Raw genomic sequence first — 22,931 nt, forward strand, 5'->3', positions numbered from 1 at the left:
GCGTTTAAACACTAATATTTCTGAACAATAAGCGTTTAAACACTAATATTTCTGAGCAATAAGCGTTTAAACAATCATATTTCTGATCAATAAGCGTTTAAACAATCATATTTATGATCAATAAGCGTTTAAACAATCATATTTCTGATCAATAAGCGTTTAAACAATCATATTTCTGATCAATAAGCGTTCAAACAATCATATTTATGATCAATAAGCGTTTAAACAATCATATTTCTGATCAATAAGCGTTTAAACAATCATATTTATGATCAATAAGCGTTTAAACAATCATATTTATGATCAATAAGCGTTTAAACAATCATATTTCTGATCAATAAGCGTTTAAACAATCATATTTATGATCAATAAGCGTTTAAACAATCATATTTATGATCAATAAGCGTTTAAACAATCATATTTCTGATCAATAATCGTTTAAACAATCATATTTCTGATCAATAAGCGTTTAAACAATCATATTTCTGATCAATAAGCGTTTAAACAATCATATTTCTGATCAATAAGCGTTTAAACAATCATATTTATGATCAATAAGCGTTTAAACAATCATATTTATGATCAATAAGCGTTTAAACAATCATATTTCTGATCAATACGCGTTTAAACACTCATATTTCTGAACACTAAGCGTTTAAACAATCATATTTCTGAGCAATAAGCGCTTAAACAATCATATTTCTGAGCAATAAGCGTTTAAACAATCATATTTCTGAACAATAAGTATTTAAACACTCATATTTCTGAACAATAAGCATTTAAACACTCATATTTCTGAACAATAAGCATTTAAACACTCATATTTCTGAGCAATAAGCGTTTAAACACTCATATTTCTGAACAATAAGCGTTTAAACACTCATATTTCTGAGCAATAAGCGTTTAAACACTCATATTTCTGAACAATAAGCGTTTAAACACTAATATTTCTGAGCAATAAGCGTTTAAACACTCATATTTCTGAACAATAAGCGTTTAAACACTCATATTTCTGAACAATAAGCGTTTAAACACTAATATTTCTGAGCAATAAGCGTTTAAACAATCATATTTCTGAGCAATAAGCGTTTAAACAATCATATTTCTGAACAATAAGTATTTAAACACTCATATTTCTGAACAACAAGCATTTAAACACTCATATTTCTGAGCAATAAGCGTTTAAACACTCATATTTCTGAACACTAAGCGTTTAAACACTAATATTTCTGAGCAATAAGCGTTTAAACACTCATATTTCTGAACAATAAGCGTTTAAACACTCATATTTCTGAGCAATAAGCGTTTAAACACTCATATTTCTGGACACTAAACGTTTAAACACTAATATTTCTGAGCAATAAGCGTTTAAACACTCATATTTCTGAACAATAAGCGTTTAAAGACTAATATTTCTGAGCAATAAGCGTTTAAACACTCATATTTCTGAACACTAAGCGTTTAAACACACATATTTCTGAACAATAAGCGTTTAAACACTAATATTTCTGAACAATAAGCGTTTAAACAATCATATTTCTGAACAATAAGCATTTAAACAATCATATTTCTGAACAATAAGTATTTAAACACTCATATTTCTGAACAATAAGCATTTAAACACTCATATTTCTGAGCAATAAGCGTTTAAACACTCATATTTCTGAACACTAAGCGTTTAAACACTAATATTTCTGAGCAATAAGCGTTTAAACACTCATATTTCTGAACAATAAGCGTTTAAACACTCATATTTCTGAACAATAAGCGTTTAAACACTCATATTTCTGAACAATAAGCGTTTAAACACTAATATTTCTGAGCAATAAGCGTTTAAACACTCATATTTCTGAACAATAAGCGTTTAAACACTAATATGTCTGAGCAATAAGCGTTTAAACACTCATATTTCTGAACAATAAGCGTTTAAACACTCATATTTCTGAACAATAAGCGTTTAAACACTAATATTTCTGAGCAATAAGCGTTTAAACAATCATATTTCTGAACACTAAGCGTTTAAACACACATATTTCTGAACAATAAGCGTTTAAACACTCATATTTCTGAACACTAAGCGTTTAAACACTAATATTTCTGAGCAATAAGCGTTTAAACAATCATATTTCTGATCAATAAGCGTTTAAACACTCATATTTCTGAACACTAAACGTTTAAACACTAGTATTTCTGAGCAATAAGCGTTTAAACACTCCTATTTCTGAACAATAAGCGTTTAAACACTAATATTTCTGAACAATAAGCGTTTAAACACTCATATTTCTGAACAATAAGCGTTTAAACACTAATATTTCTGAGCAATAAGCGTTTAAACACTCATATTTCTGAACAATAAGCGTTTAAACACTCATATTTCTGAACAATAAGAGTTTAAACACTAATATTTCTGAGCAATAAGCGTTTAAACAATCATATTTCTGAGCAATAAGCGTTTAAACAATCATATTTCTGAACAATAAGTATTTAAACACTCATATTTCTGAACAACAAGCATTTAAACACTCATATTTCTGAGCAATAAGCGTTTAAACACTCATATTTCTGAACACTAAGCGTTTAAACACTAATATTTCTGAGCAATAAGCGTTTAAACACTCATATTTCTGAACAATAAGCGTTTAAACACTCATATTTCTGAAAAATAAGCGTTTAAACACTCATATTTCTGAACAATAAGCGTTTAAACACTAATATTTCTGAGCAATAAGCGTTTAAACAATCATATTTCTGAACAATAAGCGTTTAAACATTCATATTTCTGAACAATAAACGTTTAAACACTAATATTTCTCAGCAATAAGCGTTTAAACACTCATATTTCTGAACAATAAGCGTTTAAACACTAATATTTCTGAGCAATAAGCATTTAAACACTCATATTTCTGAACAATAAGCGTTTAAACTCTCATATTTCTGAACAATAAGCGTTTAAACACTCATATTTCTGAACAATACGCGTTTAAACACTCATATTTCTGAACACTAAGCGTTTAAACAATCATATTTCTGAGCAATAAGCGCTTAAACAATCATATTTCTGAGCAATAAGCGTTTAAACAATCATATTTCTGAACAATAAGTATTTAAACACTCATATTTCTGAACAATAAGCATTTAAACACTCATATTTCTGAACAATAAGCATTTAAACACTCATATTTCGGAGCAATAAGCGTTTAAACACTCATATTTCTGAACAATAAGCGTTTAAACACTCATATTTCTGAGCAATAAGCGTTTAAACACTCATATTTCTGAACAATAAGCGTTTAAACACTAATATTTCTGAGCAATAAGCGTTTAAACACTCATATTTCTGAACAATAAGCGTTTAAACACTCATATTTCTGAACAATAAGCGTTTAAACACTAATATTTCTGAGCAATAAGCGTTTAAACAATCATATTTCTGAGCAATAAGCGTTTAAACAATCATATTTCTGAACAATAAGTATTTAAACACTCATATTTCTGAACAACAAGCATTTAAACACTCATATTTCTGAGCAATAAGCGTTTAAACACTCATATTTCTGAACACTAAGCGTTTAAACACTAATATTTCTGAGCAATAAGCGTTTAAACACTCATATTTCTGAACAATAAGCGTTTAAACACTCATATTTCTGAAAAATAAGCGTTTAAACACTCATATTTCTGAACAATAAGCGTTTAAACACTAATATTTCTGACCAATAAGCGTTTAAACACTCATATTTCTGAACAATAAGCGTTTAAACACTCATATTTCTGAACAATAAGCGTTTAAACACTCATATTTCTGGACACTAAACGTTTAAACACTAATATTTCTGAGCAATAAGCGTTTAAACACTCATATTTCTGAACAATAAGCGTTTAAACACTAATATTTCTGAGCAATAAGCGTTTAAACACTCATATTTCTGAACACTAAGCGTTTAAACACACATATTTCTGAACAATAAGCGTTTAAACACTAATATTTCTGAACAATAAGCGTTTAAACAATCATATTTCTGAACAATAAGCATTTAAACAATCATATTTCTGAACAATAAGTATTTAAACACTCATATTTCTGAACAATAAGCATTTAAACACTCATATTTCTGAGCAATAAGCGTTTAAACACTCATATTTCTGAACACTAAGCGTTTAAACACTAATATTTCTGAGCAATAAGCGTTTAAACACTCATATTTCTGAACAATAAGCGTTTAAACACTCATATTTCTGAACAATAAGCGTTTAAACACTCATATTTCTGAACAATAAGCGTTTAAACACTCATATTTCTGAACAATAAGCGTTTAAACACTAATATGTCTGAGCAATAAGCGTTTAAACACTCATATTTCTGAAAAATAAGCGTTTAAACACTCATATTTCTGAACACTAAGCGTTTAAACACTAATATTTCTGAGCAATAAGCGTTTAAACAATCATATTTCTGATCAATAAGCGTTTAAACACTCATATTTCTGAACACTAAACGTTTAAACACTAGTATTTCTGAGCAATAAGCGTTTAAACACTCCTATTTCTGAACAATAAGCGTTTAAACACTAATATTTCTGAACAATAAGCGTTTAAACACTCATATTTCTGAACAATAAGCGTTTAAACACTCATATTTCTGGACACTAAACGTTTAAACACTAATATTTCTGAGCAATAAGCGTTTAAACACTCATATTTCTGAACAATAAGCGTTTAAACACTAATATTTCTGAGCAATAAGCGTTTAAACACTCATATTTCTGAACACTAAGCGTTTAAACACACATATTTCTGAACAATAAGCGTTTAAACACTCATATTTCTGAACAATAAGCGTTTAAACACTAATATGTCTGAGCAATAAGCGTTTAAACACTCATATTTCTGAACAATAAGCGTTTAAACACTCATATTTCTGAACACTAAGCGTTTAAACACTAATATTTCTGAGCAATAAGCGTTTAAACAATCATATTTCTGATCAATAAGCGTTTAAACACTCATATTTCTGAACACTAAACGTTTAAACACTAGTATTTCTGAGCAATAAGCGTTTAAACACTCCTATTTCTGAACAATAAGCGTTTAAACACTAATATTTCTGAACAATAAGCGTTTAAACACTCATATTTCTGAACAATAAGCGTTTAAACACTAATATTTCTGAGCAATAAGCGTTTAAACACTCATATTTCTGAACAATAAGCGTTTAAACACTCATATTTCTGAACAATAAGAGTTTAAACACTAATATTTCTGAGCAATAAGCGTTTAAACAATCATATTTCTGAGCAATAAGCGTTTAAACAATCATATTTCTGAACAATAAGTATTTAAACACTCATATTTCTGAACAACAAGCATTTAAACACTCATATTTCTGAGCAATAAGCGTTTAAACACTCATATTTCTGAACACTAAGCGTTTAAACACTAATATTTCTGAGCAATAAGCGTTTAAACACTCATATTTCTGAACAATAAGCGTTTAAACACTCATATTTCTGAAAAATAAGCGTTTAAACACTCATATTTCTGAACAATAAGCGTTTAAACACTAATATATCTGACCAATAAGCGTTTAAACACTCATATTTCTGAACAATAAGCGTTTAAACACTCATATTTCTGAACAATAAGCGTTTAAACACTCATATTTCTGAACACTAAACGTTTAAACACTAATATTTCTGAGCAATAAGCGTTTAAACACTCATATTTCTGAACAATAAGCGTTTAAACACTAATATTTCTGAGCAATAAGCGTTTAAACACTCATATTTCTAAACAATACGCGTTTAAACACTCATATTTCTGAACACTAAGCGTTTAAACAATCATATTTCAGAGCAATAAGCGCTTAAACAATCATATTTCTGAGCAATAAGCGTTTAAACAATCATATTTCTGAACAATAAGTATTTAAACACTCATATTTCTGAACAATAAGCATTTAAACACTCATATTTCTGAGCAATAAGCGTTTAAACACTCATATTTCTGAACACTAAGCGTTTAAACACTAATATTTCTGAGCAATAAGCGTTTAAACACTCATATTTCTGAACAATAGGCGTTTAAACACTCATATTTCTGAACAATAAGCGTTTAAACACTCATATTTCTGAACAATAAGCGTTTAAACACTAATATTTCTGAGCAATAAGCGTTTAAACACTCATATTTCTGAACAATAAGCGTTTAAACACTAATATGTCTGAGCAATAAGCGTTTAAACACTCATATTTCTGAACAATAAGCGTTTAAACACTCATATTTCTGAACACTAAGCGTTTAAACACTAATATTTCTGAGCAATAAGCGTTTAAACAATCATATTTCTGATCAATAAGCGTTTAAACACTCATATTTCTGAACACTAAACGTTTAAACACTAGTATTTCTGAGCAATAAGCGTTTAAACACTCCTATTTCTGAACAATAAGCGTTTAAACACTAATATTTCTGAACAATAAGCGTTTAAACACTCATATTTCTGAACAATAAGCGTTTAAACACTAATATTTCTGAGCAATAAGCGTTTAAACACTCATATTTCTGAACAATAAGCGTTTAAACACTCATATTTCTGAACAATAAGAGTTTAAACACTAATATTTCTGAGCAATAAGCGTTTAAACAATCATATTTCTGAGCAATAAGCGTTTAAACAATCATATTTCTGAACAATAAGTATTTAAACACTCATATTTCTGAACAACAAGCATTTAAACACTCATATTTCTGAGCAATAAGCGTTTAAACACTCATATTTCTGAACACTAAGCGTTTAAACACTAATATTTCTGAGCAATAAGCGTTTAAACACTCATATTTCTGAACAATAAGCGTTTAAACACTCATATTTCTGAAAAATAAGCGTTTAAACACTCATATTTCTGAACAATAAGCGTTTAAACACTAATATATCTGACCAATAAGCGTTTAAACACTCATATTTCTGAACAATAAGCGTTTAAACACTCATATTTCTGAACAATAAGCGTTTAAACACTCATATTTCTGAACACTAAACGTTTAAACACTAATATTTCTGAGCAATAAGCGTTTAAACACTCATATTTCTGAACAATAAGCGTTTAAACACTAATATTTCTGAGCAATAAGCGTTTAAACACTCATATTTCTGAGCAATAAGCGTTTAAACAATCATATTTCTGAACAATAAGTATTTAAACACTCATATTTCTGAACAATAAGCATTTAAACACTCATATTTCTGAGCAATAAGCGTTTAAACACTCATATTTCTGAACACTAAGCGTTTAAACACTAATATTTCTGAGCAATAAGCGTTTAAACACTCATATTTCTGAACAATAGGCGTTTAAACACTCATATTTCTGAACAATAAGCGTTTAAACACTCATATTTCTGAACAATAAGCGTTTAAACACTAATATTTCTGAGCAATAAGCGTTTAAACACTCATATTTCTGAACAATAAGCGTTTAAACACTCATATTTCTGAACAATAAGCGTTTAAACACTAATATTTCTGAGCAATAAGCCTTTAAACACTCATATTTCTGAACACTAAGCATTTAAACACTCATATTTCTGAACAATAAGCGTTTAAACACTAATATTTCTGAGCAATAAGATTTTAAACAATCATATTTCTGAACAATAAGCGTTTAAACACTCATATTTCTGAACACTAAACGTTTAAACACTAGTATTTCTGAGCAATAAGCGTTTAAACACTCATATTTCTGAACAGTAAGCGTTTAAACACTAATATTTCTGAACAATAAGCGTTTAAACACTCATATTTTTGAACAATAAGCGTTTAAACACTAATATTTCTGAGCAATAAGCGTTTAAACACTCACATTTCTGAACAATAAGAGTTTAAACACTCATATTTCTGAACAATAAGCGTTTAAACACTAATATTTCTGAGCAATAAGCGTTTAAACAATCATATTTCTGAGCAATAAGAGTTTAAACAATCATATTTCTGAACAATAAGTATTTAAACACTCATATTTCTGAACAACAAGCATTTAAACACTCATATTTCTGAACACTAAGCGTTTAAACACTAATATTTCTGAGCAATAAGCGTTTAAACACTCATATTTCTGAACAATAAGCGTTTAAACACTCATATTTCTGAACAATAAGCGTTTAAACACTAATATTTCTGAGCAATAAGCGTTTAAACAATCATATTTCTGAGCAATAAGCGTTTAAACACTCATATTTCTGAACACTAAGCGTTTAAACAATAATATTTCTGAGCAATAAGCGTTTAAACACTCATATTTCTGAACAATAAGCGTTTAAACACTAATATTTCTGAGCAATAAGAGTTTAAACACTCATATTTCTGAGGAATAAGCGTTTAAACACTCATATTTCTGAGCAATAAGCGTTTAAACACTCATATTTCTGAACAATAAGCGTTTAAACACTCATATTTCTGAACAGTAAGCGTTTAAACACTCATATTTCTGAACAATAAGCGTTTAAACACTAATATTTCTGAGCAATAAGCGTTTAAACACTAATATTTCTGAGCAATAAGCGTTAAAACACTCATATTTCTGAACAATAAGCGTTTAAACACTAATATTTCTGAGCAATAAGCATTTAAACACTCATATTTCTGAACAATAAGCGTTTAAACACTCATATTTCTGAACAATAAGCGTTTAAACACTCATATTTCTGAACACCAAACGTTTAAACACTAATATTTCTGAGCAATAAGCGTTTAAACACTCATATTTCTGAACAATAAGCGTTTAAACACTAATATTTCTGAGCAATAAGCGTTTAAACACTCATATTTCTGAACAATAAGCGTTTAAACACTCATATTTCTGAACAATAAGCGTTTAAACACTAATATTTCTGAGCAATAAGCGTTTAAACAATCATATTTCTGAGCAATAAGCGTTTAAACACTCATATTTCTGAACACTAAGCGTTTAAACACTAATATTTCTGAGCAATAAGCGTTTAAACACTCATATTTCTGAACAATAAGCGTTTAAACACTAATATTTCTGAGCAATAAGCGTTTAAACACTCATATTTCTCAACAATAAGCGTTTAAACACTCATATTTCTGAACAATAAGCGTTTAAACACTAATATTTCTGAACAATAAGCGTTTAAACACTAATATTTCTGAGCAATAAGCGTTTAAACACTCATATTTCTGAGCAATAAGCGTTTAAACACTCATATTGCTGAACATTAAGCATTTAAACACTCATATTTCTGAACAATAAGCGTTTAAACACTAATATTTCTGAGCAATAACCGTTTAAACACTAATATTTCTGAGCAATAAGCGTTTAAACACTAATATTTCTGAGCAATAAGCGTTTAAACACTAATATTTCTGAGCAATAAGCGTTTAAACACTCATATTTCTGAACAATAAGCGTTTAAACACTAATATTTCTGAGCAATAAGCGTTTAAACACTCATATGTCTGAACAATAAGCGTTTAAACACTCATATTTCTGAACAATAAGCGTTTAAACACTAATATTTCTGAGCAATAAGCGTTTAAACAATCATATTTCTGAGCAGTAAGCGTTTAAACGCTCATATTTCTGAACACTAAGCGTTTAAGAAATCATATGAACAATAAGCGTTTAAACACTAATATTTCTGAGCAATAAGCGTTTAAACACTCATATTTCTGAGCAATAAGCGTTTAAACACTCATATTGCTGAACATTAAGCATTTAAACACTCATATTTCTGAACAATAAGCGTTTAAACACTAATATTTCTGAGCAATAACCGTTTAAACACTAATATTTCTGAGCAATAAGCGTTTAAACACTAATATTTCTGAGCAATAAGCGTTTAAACACTAATATTTCTGAGCAATAAGCGTTTAAACACTCATATTTCTGAACAATAAGCGTTTAAACACTAATATTTCTGAGCAATAAGCGTTTAAACACTCATATGTCTGAACAATAAGCGTTTAAACACTCATATTTCTGAACAATAAGCGTTTAAACACTAATATTTCTGAGCAATAAGCGTTTAAACAATCATATTTCTGAGCAGTAAGCGTTTAAACGCACATATTTCTGAACACTAAGCGTTTAAGAAATCATATTTCTGAACAATAAGCGTTTAAACACTCATATTTCTGAACACTAAACGTTTAAACACTAATATTTCTGAGCAATAAGCGTCTAAACACTCATATTTCTGAACAATAAGCGTTTAAACACTAATATTTCTGAGCAATAATCGTTTAAACACTCATATTTCTGAACAATAAGCGTTTAAACACTAATATTTCTGAGCAATAAGCGTTTAAACACTAATATTTCTGAGCAATAAGCGTTAAAACACTCATATTTCTGAACAATAAGCGTTTAAACACTAATATTTCTGAGCAATAAGCATTTAAACACTCATATTTCTGAACAATAAGCGTTTAAACACTCATATTTCTGAACAATAAGCGTTTAAACACTAATATTTCTGAGCAATAAAATAAGCCTTTAAACACTCATATTTCTGAACACTAAGCATTTAAACACTCATATTTCTGAACACTAAGCGTTTAAACACTAATATTTCTGAGCAATAAGCGTTTAAACAATCATATTTCTGAACAATAAGCTTTTAAACACTCATATTTCTGAACACTAAACGTCTAAACACTAGTATTTCTGAGCAATAAGCGTTTAAACAATCATATTTCTGAGCAATAAGCGTTTAAACACTCATATTTCTGAACACTAAGCGTTTAAACACAAATATTTCTGAGCAATAAGCGTTTAAACACTCATATTTCTGAACAATAAGCGTTTAAACACTCATATTTCTGAGCAATAAGCGTTTAAACACTCATATTTCTGAGCAATAACCGTTTAAACACTAATATTTCTGAGCTATAAGCGTTTAAACACTAATATTTCTGAGCAATAAGCGTTTAAACAATCATATTTCTGAGCAATAAGCGTTTAAACACTCATATTTCTGAACATTAAGCATTTAAACAATCATATTTCTGAACACTAAACGTTTAAACACTAATATTTCTGAGCAGTAAGCGTTTAAACACTCATATTTCTGAACAATAAGCGTTTAAACACTAATATTTCTGAGCAATAATATTTCTGAACAATAAGTATTTAAACACTCATATTTCTGAACAACAAGCATTTAAACACTCATATTTCTGAGCAATAAGCGTTTAAACACTCATATTTCTGAACACTAAGCGTTTAAACACTAATATTTCTGAGCAATAAGCGTTTAAACACACATATTTCTGAACAATAAGCGTTTAAACACTAATATTTCTGAACAATAAGCGTTTAAACACTCACATTTCTGAACAATAAGCGTTTAAACACTAATATTTCTGACCAATAAGCGTTTAAACACACATATTTCTGAACAATAAGCGTTTAAACACTCATATTTCTGAACAATAAGCGTTTAAACACTCATATTTCTGAACACTAAACGTTTAAACACTAATATTTCTGATCAATAAGCGTTTAAACACTCATATTTCTGAACAATAAGCGTTTAAACACTAATATTTCTGAGCAATAAGCGTTTAAACACTCATATTTCTTAACACTAAGCGTTTAAACACACATATTTCTGAACAATAAGCGTTTAAACAATCATATTTCTGAACAATAAGCATTTAAACAATCATATTTCTGAACAATAAGTATTTAAACATATTTCTGAACAATAAGCATTTAAACACTCATATTTCTGAGCAATAAGTGTTTAAACACTCATATTTCTGAACAATAAGCGTTTAAACACTAATATTTCTGAGCAATAAGCGTTTAAACACTCATATTTCTGAACAATAAGCGTTTAAACACTCATATTTCTGAACAATAAGCGTTTAAACACTCATATTTCTGAACAATAAGCGTTTAAACACTAATATTTCTGAGCAATAAGCGTTTAAACACTCATATTTCTGAACAATAAGCGTTTAAACACTCATATTTCTGAACAATAAGCGTTTAAACAATCATATTTCTGAGCAATAAGCGTTTATACAATCATATTTCTGAACAATAAGCGTTTAAACACTCATATTTCTGAACACTAAGCGTTTAAACACTTATATTTCTGAACAATAAGCGTTTAAACGCTAATATTTCTGAGCAATAAGCGTTTAAACACTAATATTTCTGAGCAATAAGCGTTTAAACACTCATATTTCTGAACAATAAGCGTTTAAACACTCATATTTCTGAACAATAAGCGTTTAAACACTCATATTTCTGAACAATAAGCGTTTAAACACTAATATTTCTGAGCAATAAGTGTTTAAACACTCATATTTCTGAACAATACGCGTTTAAACACTCATATTTCTGAACAATAAGCGTTTAAACACTAATATTTCTGAGCAATAAGCGTTTAAACAATCATATTTCTGAACAATAAGCGTTTAAACACTCATATTTCTGAACAATAAACGTTTAAACACTAATATTTCTCAGCAATAAGCGTTTAAACACTCATATTTCTGAACAATAAGCGTTTAAACACGAATATTTCTGAGCAATAAGCGTTTAAACACTCATATTTCTGAACAATAAGCGTTTAAACACTCATATTTCTGAACAATAAGCGTTTAAACACTAATATTTCTGAGCAATAAGCGTTTAAACAATCATATTTCTGAGCAATAAGCGTTTAAACACTCATATTTCTGAACACTAAGCGTTTAAACACTAATATTTCTGAGCAATAAGCGTTTAAACAATCATATTTCTGAACAATAAGCGTTTAAACACTCATATTTCTGAACACTAAACGTTTAAACTCTAATATTTCTGAGCAGTAAGCGTTTAAACACTCATATTTCTGAACAATAAGCGTTTAAACACTAATATTTCTGAGCAATAAGCGTTTAAACACTCATATTTCTGAACAATAAGCGTTTAAACACTCATATTTCTGAACAATAAGCGTTTAAACACTAATATTTCTGAGCAATAAGCGTTTAAACAATCATATTTCTGAGCAATAAGCGTTTAAACACTCATATTTCTGAACACTAAGCGTTTAAACACAAATATTTCTGAGCAATAAGCGTTTAAACACTCATATTTCTGAACAATAAGCGTTTAAACACTCATATTTCTGAGCAATAAGCGTTTAAACACTCATATTTCTGAGCAATAACCGTTTAAACACTAATATTTCTGAGCTATAAGCGTTTAAACACTAATATTTCTGAGCAATAAGCGTTTAAACAATCATATTTCTGAGCAATAAGCGTTTAAACACTCATATTTCTGAACATTAAGCATTTAAACAATCATATTTCTGAGCAATAAGCGTTTAAACACTTATATTTCTGAACAATAAGCGTTTAAACACTAATATTTCTGAGCAATAAGCGTTTAAACACTCATATGTCTGAACAATAAGCGTTTAAACACTCATATTTCTGAACAATAAGCGTTTAAACACTAATATTTCTGAGCAATAAGCGTTTAAACAATCATATTTCTGAGCAGTAAGCGTTTAAACACTCATATTTCTGAACACTAAGCGTTTAAACAATCATATTTCTGAACAATAGGCGTTTAAACACTCATATTTCTGAACACCAAACGTTTAAACACTAATATTTCTGAGCAATAAGCGTTTAAACACTCATATTTCTGAACAATAAGCGTTTAAACACTAATATTTCTGAGCAATAAGCGTTTAAACACTCATATTTCTGAACAATAAGCGTTTAAACACTCATATTTCTGAACAATAAGCGTTTAAACACTAATATTTCTGAGCAATAAGCGTTTAAACAATCATATTTCTGAGCAATAAGCGTTTAAACACTCATATTTCTGAACACTAAGCGTTTAAACACTAATATTTCTGAGCAATAAGCGTTTAAACACTCATATTTCTGAACAATAAGCGTTTAAACACTAATATTTCTGAGCAATAAGCGTTTAAACACTCATATTTCTCAACAATAAGCGTTTAAACACTCATATTTCTGAACAATAAGCGTTTAAACACTAATATTTCTGAACAATAAGCGTTTAAACACTAATATTTCTGAGCAATAAGCGTTTAAACACTCATATTTCTGAGCAATAAGCGTTTAAACACTCATATTTCTGAACAATAGGCGTTTAAACACTCATATTTCTGAACACCAAACGTTTAAACACTAATATTTCTGAGCAATAAGCGTTTAAACACTCATATTTCTGAACAATAAGCGTTTAAACACTAATATTTCTGAGCAATAAGCGTTTAAACACTCATATTTCTGAACAATAAGCGTTTAAACACTCATATTTCTGAACAATAAGCGTTTAAACACTAATATTTCTGAGCAATAAGCGTTTAAACAATCATATTTCTGAGCAATAAGCGTTTAAACACTCATATTTCTGAACACTAAGCGTTTAAACACTAATATTTCTGAGCAATAAGCGTTTAAACACTCATATTTCTGAACAATAAGCGTTTAAACACTAATATTTCTGAGCAATAAGCGTTTAAACACTCATATTTCTCAACAATAAGCGTTTAAACACTCATATTTCTGAACAATAAGCGTTTAAACACTAATATTTCTGAACAATAAGCGTTTAAACACTAATATTTCTGAGCAATAAGCGTTTAAACACTCATATTTCTGAGCAATAAGCGTTTAAACACTCATATTGCAGAACATTAAGCATTTAAACACTCATATTTCTGAACAATAAGCGTTTAAACACTAATATTTCTGAGCAATAACCGTTTAAACACTAATATTTCTGAGCAATAGGTTAGGTTAGGTTACGTGGGTTGGTCGCAAGTTAGCGAGTTCACTCGGAGGCCTTGCGGCCCATTGTGGTACCCTTAGAAGTACTATTCCCTTATGCTGAAAATGTCATACATAAAGTGAGAATAGTTTCCCTCCCTAGTTTCGTCTATTATGTGATTTCTGTGGTCCCTATGGGAACCAGCCGGTACTTCTAATAAACCCAATCATATTCACTAGTGACACATCTCTGAGACAGTCCAGATCATGGAAAAGAGCTCTACCAAGATGTAGTAGTCTATGCTCTTGTAAGGCTGGGCATTCACATAGAAGGTGCTGTACCGATTCCTGCTCCTCTTCATTTAAACATCTTCTACAATAGCCATAACGTGGGTAACCCATACGTTCCGACATATGTCCAATCATGCAGTGCCCAGTAATTATACCCGTGAGAAGTCTAATCGAATTCCTACTAAGAGACAAAAGAGTCTTAGTTCTATCCTCTGTCAGATTGGGCCAGAGCATTCTGGATATTCTACAAGTGATGATATTTGACCACCTGAGTTCCGTCTCGCTCAAAGCCCATTCATCTATCAATTTTGATACTGTCACCAAGGGAGTGTGAATATCCCTTTGCGCAAGAGATACGTCCAGGGACGACCCGTTGGTTGCGCACTCATCAGATACTTCATTTCCCCGGATGCCCGCATGTCCTGGAACCCATATCAACTCCACGTGATGTTGTGTCAGTTGTGCCAGTGATTTGATACAATTGAGAAGACATTTCGACCTAATCACGTTGGAGTTAAGAGCCTTGATTGATGCCAGGCTGTCCAAGTAGATATGTATGGTCGAATTTTCGAGATTCAGTTCCCGGATTCTTCTCGCGGCTGTATCAATAGCATAAATCTCTGCCTGGAAAACCGTGCAGGTATCGGGTAATCGAAGAGACATCAAAAGGTCCAGCTCATCTGAGAAGATTCCCGAGCCCGTGCCTCTTTCTGTCTTTGAACCATCAGTATAGATTGAGATCACGTCATCTCTTAGGACAGAGTTCGCGGCCCAATCATCCCTTGTCGGTATTCTGATCCTAAATGTTCTATCAAAATTCGGTGTGGATATTATATAATCCGTTTCCCTCCCTATGATTGGCCTGCCTATCTTTTGTAGGATGGTGCCATGACCAATACGATCATGCTTCAGTCCGCTCGACTGTTTGAGTCGTAGAGCAGACTTAGCAGAAATGCATTTGATATATATATCAAGGGGAGTTATATTTAGCATCGTCTCTAGACTGGCCTGAGGTGTGGAATTCATAGAGCCAGTAATTGCAAGACATGCTAATCTTTGTACCTTGTTTAGAATAGAGAGGTGAGTCTTAGTGTCCACCACTCTCCACCAAACAAGAGCCCCATAGGTCAAAATAGGTCTTATGACCGCGGTGTACATCCAGTGTACAATGTATGGTTTAAGACCCCATCTCTTCCCAAAGGTTTTCTTGCATATATAGAAGGCACATAATGCCTTCTTCATTCGACTCTCAGCATTACGTTTCCACGAGAGCTTAGAGTCCAAAATTACGCCAAGATATTTGGCTTCGCTTGAAAACTTCAGAAAAGTACCATCCAGTCGTGGAGGTTTAAATTCTGGAGTTTTATATCTCCTGGTGAAAAGAACCAGTTCGGTCTTGGCAGGGTTAACACCCAAACCGTTTTCCTTGGCCCATGATAGCAGAACGCTGAGCGCTGATTCCATGAGTTCACTTATTGTGGGAAGAAACTTCCCTTGAATAAGAAGCACAACGTCGTCAGCATATGCGACTACTTTGGTACCTATCCTACTGAGCCTGAAAAGGATTTTATTTACGACAAGATTCCACAGAAGTGGAGAGATGACCCCACCTTGTGGTGTGCCTCTTGTCACAACTTTCCTTGTCCTACCAATACCCATATTAGAGTTAATGGCCCTGCTCCTAAGCATATTTTCTGTCCAATTCCTTATCCGCTGATCAACACATAAGTCACCCAGTGCATCAACTATTGCGGATATGTTCACATTATTAAACGCACCCTCTATATCCAAGAAAGATGCCATAACATATTCCTTCTTGTCAAGTGTCCCCTCTATAGTTCCGACAACGTCATGCAAGGCTGTCTCCACCGACCTGCCTTTAAGGTATGCGTGCTGTGCCCTACAGAAATTATCAGGGGAGAGGATGTTCCTGACGTGGATATCGACCAATCTTTCCAATGTTTTCAATAAAAACGATGACAGACTGATCGGTCTATAGTCCTTTGCGGTACTGTGGTTTACCTTTCCCGCTTTGGGGATAAATACCACTGTAACCTCTCTCCATTCTTTAGGAATGTATCCTGTTTCCAGGCTGTACCTAAATATCATTATAAGCCATGGCATGATGGTTGAAATCGATTTTTGGAGTAACGCTGGGAATATGCCATCTGGCCCTGGTGATTTATAGGGCTTAAAAGATGACACCGCCCACGAGATTTTCTCCACGCTAACAATGGATCTAACTAATTCACTTATGTGGATTTGAGAAGCTGCAAGATGCTCCGAAGCGGATACCTCATTTTCATCATCCCTGCAACCCGGAAAGTGTGTCTCCATTAGCAGTTCCAAAGTTTCGATACTACTTTCAGTAAAGTTACCATCCGGTTTCATCAGGAATCCAGGCGTACCAGGATCCTTGGATAGTACCTTTCGTAGACGCGATGCCTCCGTGGTATTCTCCAGTTCCCCACAGAAACGCTCCCAAGATTCCCTCTTTGCCCGTCTGGTTTCCCTCTTGAAAGTGTTGAAGCTTTGACGATAATCGTCCCAGCTTAACAAGTCTTGGTCCCTCTTCGCCTTATTAAAAAGTTTTCTACATTCCTTTCTTAGCTGCATTAGTCTAGGATTCCACCATGGTTGCCGGAATTTCCTAGGTCCCTGCCGCTCCCTACACGAAGCATAGTAGGCTTCCCTTAATGACCTGGATAGAAAATCCACCGAGTCGTCCAAGTCCCGTGTACCATTTAATCTATCCATTGCTGGATGTGGTATGGTGTCACTAAGATTACAGAAATTGACCCAGTCGGTTTTCCTAGGATTTCTAAAGGGTTTTTCCCTATCCAGTGTAAGCTGTATCGTAAACACTATCCTGTGGTGATCGGAGAATGAGCACTCGAGTGAAACTCTCCAATCAAGAATTCTAACTGAGTCAGTGTTCCCTACCAAAGTAATATCAATGACCTGCTCCCTGATCCTATTGAAGAACGTTGGTATATTACCCCTATTGCAAACACTTAGGTTAGTAGATAGAAGGTATTGAAGTAAACACTCACCCCTGTCATTTATATCCGAGCTCCCCCACAGAGTATGATGGGCATTAGCATCACATCCTATGATGAGATCATGGCCCCTTGTGTTACACCAGTCTACAAGTGTGCGTACGGCACGTGAGGGCGGATTAGCTTCGTCGTATGGTAGGTACGCAGATGATATGATTAGGGTTGGTAACCCTTGTCGCTCTAGTGCAACTACCGTTAAATCACCAGAACTGTAATTAGATAGAAGGAAAACCTTAATGTCTTTCCTGACCAAAATACAGCTCCTTACTTTACCTTCAGGGTTCGGAGAAAGGAGCACATAGTTTCGTGACCGGACGCCTCGAACTTTACTGGCTACAAGCCAGGGTTCTTGGATTAAGGCCACGTGGATAGCTTCCTTCTCCATGAAGCGCAGCAAATCGTCCGATGCTGCTTCGGAGTGGTGCAGATTAATCTGTACCACTCTCAGGCCGCTTGGGTTCATCATTGCGCTTCACCGCGGGCAAGATCAACCGGAGTTGGTTTAGCCCGTACTTGATGACGCCTTGCGAAGAACGCAGGAGTCGGAGGGATTCTGAACCAATTTTGATCCAGAGATCCTTGCCTTCTCCTTTGTCCCTAGAGCGTCCTCGTTCAATCGTCCAGTCCTCTGTACCAAGTTCCTTGTTCTGACGCTTTATAAGTGTTAGCGTGGCTTCGTCCTCCAAAAGGGGAGGAGGGACCCACACTCTCACCGTCGTACGAAAAGGTACTTGATCCAGTGGGACGATTTCGATTCTTGCGTTGGGCCAGAGTTCGCCAACTCCTCGGATACAGTTACTAAGAAAGCCTAGAGCCTTCTCGTTACCGCACCCGATGATCTTGACACCCTTTAACCATTTAACCTTCGAATGCAGTGAAGGAATCATCCTCACTGCGTGCGAGTTCGTCCACTAGTGCCCGCAAGATCTTCTCCTCCAGAAGCAGCCATCTGTCCGTAGTCATTTTCCCATCAGGTTGACTACGATCTATGATGGCTACTTGTAGCTCAGGTGCTGATGTTAAGCTAGTTGATGGTTTCAGCCGCTTACCCTCAGACACCTGCGTTTCACCTGACCTTTGCCGCTTAATACTAGGCCTGCTTGCTGTACCTTTGGAAGCCGTCGCGGTTCCTCGAGTAGAGGAGATTGCGGACAGCACCTTGGGTGTTGTGCTAGCAGACTTCGTCGTGCCGCATTGGTCATCACCTCTCTTTGGCCCCGACGTGGCCCTCTTTGATGTAGATGGGCGTACGTCAAGATCCTCCGAGACGGTGATCGTGTTCGGTCCAGTGCTGGCATGGGGCACATGTTTAGATGTGATCACCTGCCTGCTCTGGTTTGGTTCGGTCGTAGTCTTGGCTGGCCTTACCTCCACAACAGTAGTATTTAGCATGGCCTCATACTTCTGTATGTGGTAGGTATGTTTACGCCGCAAACGCTTTTCCCTGGTGGTCAAAGACGCGGGATCTCGCGAGTCCAACGTCCTGACATACCGGAGAGAGCGTTTGTAGCCCGCCAACCTTTTCCGTTCGTCCTGTTCTGAGTCCTGTTTCCTGTTTTTCTGTTCTGTGTCTCCCTTTGCAGGGTCATGGGCCTCCGGATGTACGTCTTCATTCGCTTTTAGCGGCTCGGAGGACACCATGAGTAAGTCCTCCTCATCAGTCTCATAAAGGTTTAACCCTTTCAGACCTGAGAGGTTGTCGTCGCTGTCGTCCAAAGTCACTCTTTCCTGTCTAGTCAAAAAACTATTCGTTTTATTTACCCCAGTAGCATCACCGACTACCAGACCCGGGGTATTCGTCGCAGTCACAGTAGCTCCAGTGGCACTCAGACCTGTGGCTTCCGCCTGAGTACTCACGTTACCCTTGGAGATTTTAGCACCCTCGACCAAGGACATAGGGCCGTCGTTTGAAACTGACATTTCATGGGGGGGGGTTTGGCAGTTTATACCTCTACCATAGGTAAGAAAAAGACACTGCCGCTCCACTGGAGTCAGACGCAGACCAGGATGCCGCTCAATGTGAGACAGACGCATCCTGGATTTGAGTTTTCACCAAAAACATTCGGACTGACAGAACCAGATTGTAATTTCCAGCCGCCCTTAACATAGGGAACAGACGCTAGCAGGTACGGTTATGTTGCCTAGGTAACCCAAACCACAGTCCCGGACCGACATCAGAAAATGCAGACAGAGGAAATTGGTAGCCGCCCTAACTAAGGGAACAGGCGCTACCAAGTTGAGGTCGTGATCGCTAGGCGACCGAAGATGGTCATTTACCCCACAGCCGCTCTTAACATAGAGGACAGACGCTGTGAGGTATGGGGAGGGTAGTTCTTAGATCACATCCTTAGGATGCTTAAGCCCCTGCACCGTGCCCGAAGACTCAAGGTGACTACCCGCAGCAGGGGTTCTGAGCAATAAGCGTTTAAACACTAATATTTCTGAGCAATAAGCGTTTAAACAATCATATTTCTGAGCAATAAGCGTTTAAACACTCATATTTCTGAACACTAAGCATTTAAACACTAATATTTCTGAGCAATAAGCGTTTAAACACTCATATTTCTGAACAATAAGCGTTTAAACACTAATATTTCTGAGCAATAAGCGTTTAAACACTCATATGTCTGAACAATAAGCGTTTAAACACTCATATTTCTGAACAATAAGCGTTTAAACACTAATATTTCTGAGCAATAAGCGTTTAAACAATCATATTTCTGAGCAGTAAGCGTTTAAACGCTCATATTTCTGAACACTAATCGTTTAAGAAATCATATTTCTGAACAATAAGCGTTTAAACACTCATATTTCTGAACACTAAACGTTTAAACACTAATATTTCTGAGCAATAAGCGTCTAAACACTCATATTTCTGAACAATAAGCGTTTAAACACTAATATTTCTGAGCAATAATCGTTTAAACACTCATATTTCTGAACAATAAGCGTTTAAACACTAATATTTCTGAGCAATAAGCGTTTAAACAATCATATTTCTGAGCAATAAGCGTTTAAACACTCATATTTCTGAACACTAAGCGTTTGAACACTAATATTTCTGAGCAATAAGCGTTTAAACACTCATATTTCTGAACAATAAGCGTTTAAACACTAATATTTCTGAGCAATAAGCGTTTAAACACTCATATTTCTCAACAATAAGCGTTTAAACACTCATATTTCTGAACAATAAGCGTTTAAACACTAATATTTCTGAGCAATAAGCGTTTAAACAATCATATTTCTGAACAATAAGTATTTAAACACTCATATTTCTGAACAATAAGCATTTAAACACTCATATTTCTGAGCAATAAGCGTTTAAACACTCATATTTCTGAACACTAAGCGTTTAAACACTAATATTTCTGAGCAATAAGCGTTTAAACACTCATATTTCTGAACAATAAGCGTTTAAACACTCATATTTCTGAACAATAAGCGTTTAAACAGTCATATTTCTGAACAATAAGCGTTTAAACACTCATATTTCTGAACAATAAGCGTTTAAACACTAATATTTCAAAATCGTATAAAAACTTGTCAATTAAACTTCTGTATGACATTTTCTTTAAAAATATGTTCCTCCTCCTAATTCTGTCTTGTCTTCTCATCTTGAACTGATATTAATTTATTCCTTACAGGTGTTTAAATAAATTGTTAATAGGAATAAATTTATTTACAACAAGTGTTTTTTTTTTTAAATTTACATGAATGTGCAAGCTGAATACGAGTCAAGATTGAACATGTTCAATTTTCAACTATGTTTTAAATTTTATAATATTATGCATACTAAATTTATCTAAAACATGAATGAGCATGCTCAGAAACTAAATATTTATTATAATTATAAATTCAAATCACGAAAGGATCGACGAAATGAATTATGCACACGTGCGAGTTTATTTGCTGTAGATGGGATAAAAAAAGGGACAAATGCATATTGTGTCAAGTGTAATAAACCAAAACATGAAAATAAAAAATAAGCCACAAGACATTTATGATCGGCTGTTCGTCCTCTGTTTTATGTCGAAGGAAAACCACAAGACATTTATGATCACCTTTCTTACCAAACTCTAAAATAAATGAAAGGTCAACGTATTGAATTAGAAAGAAAAAGGGTTTATGTTGGGATTCATTAAATTTTACAATACATTTAGCAGGTTGAAAATGATCGCTGTGAAAAAGTCAACTACACACAAAAAGATTGTATATGTTTATTTTTTTTTTATTTATTTTCCTACCTAATTTTACTTATTATTTTAAATACTATTTACTAGAGATTTATGATTTCCTTTGTTAAAAAAGAAAAAAGGTTCAATGCCAATCTTTATAATTAGAAAAGAGTACACACAAAAAGATTGTATATGTGTTTTCTTTATTTTCCTACCTAATTTTAACTTATTAAAAGTGAAACAGTAATATATTTGGGGCATTTCACGTCAAGTGAACCAACTTTTGAAATCGATGTCTTCCGATCGCGATGAAATTTGCACCAATGTTAGTTCTATTGGATAGTAATTCGGACACCATTTTTCAACAAGATCGGTCAAGAACTCTCTGAGTTATAGGAGGTCAAAATTTGACATTTTGGCCAAACAGGTGTTTTTTTTATCCATATAACTTATTACCTATTGTTCTTAGCAAAATGTGTCCCAAATAGTTTTGATAGCTATTTATGCAATCTTTCGAAAAAAAAATTAAAAAATTTAATAAAATATTTTTGATTTTTTTTTTTAAATCAAAAATATTTTTGACTTTTTTTTTTATTTTTTTTAAGAAAGCTTAGGTCTTTTCCTAAG

At 33.3% G+C, this 22,931-nt stretch overlaps 1 pseudogene; it reads right to left on the reverse strand.

Annotated features, from left to right (window-relative positions):
* Positions 1–17,892: 17,892 nt before the first annotated feature.
* LOC135963148 (uncharacterized) lies at positions 17,893–19,817 on the reverse strand (annotated as a pseudogene).
* Positions 19,818–22,931: the final 3,114 nt, after the last annotated feature.

Source organism: Calliphora vicina, unplaced genomic scaffold (assembly GCF_958450345.1).
Source record: "Calliphora vicina unplaced genomic scaffold, idCalVici1.1 scaffold_18, whole genome shotgun sequence".
NCBI classification, from domain to species: Eukaryota; Metazoa; Arthropoda; class Insecta; order Diptera; family Calliphoridae; genus Calliphora; species Calliphora vicina.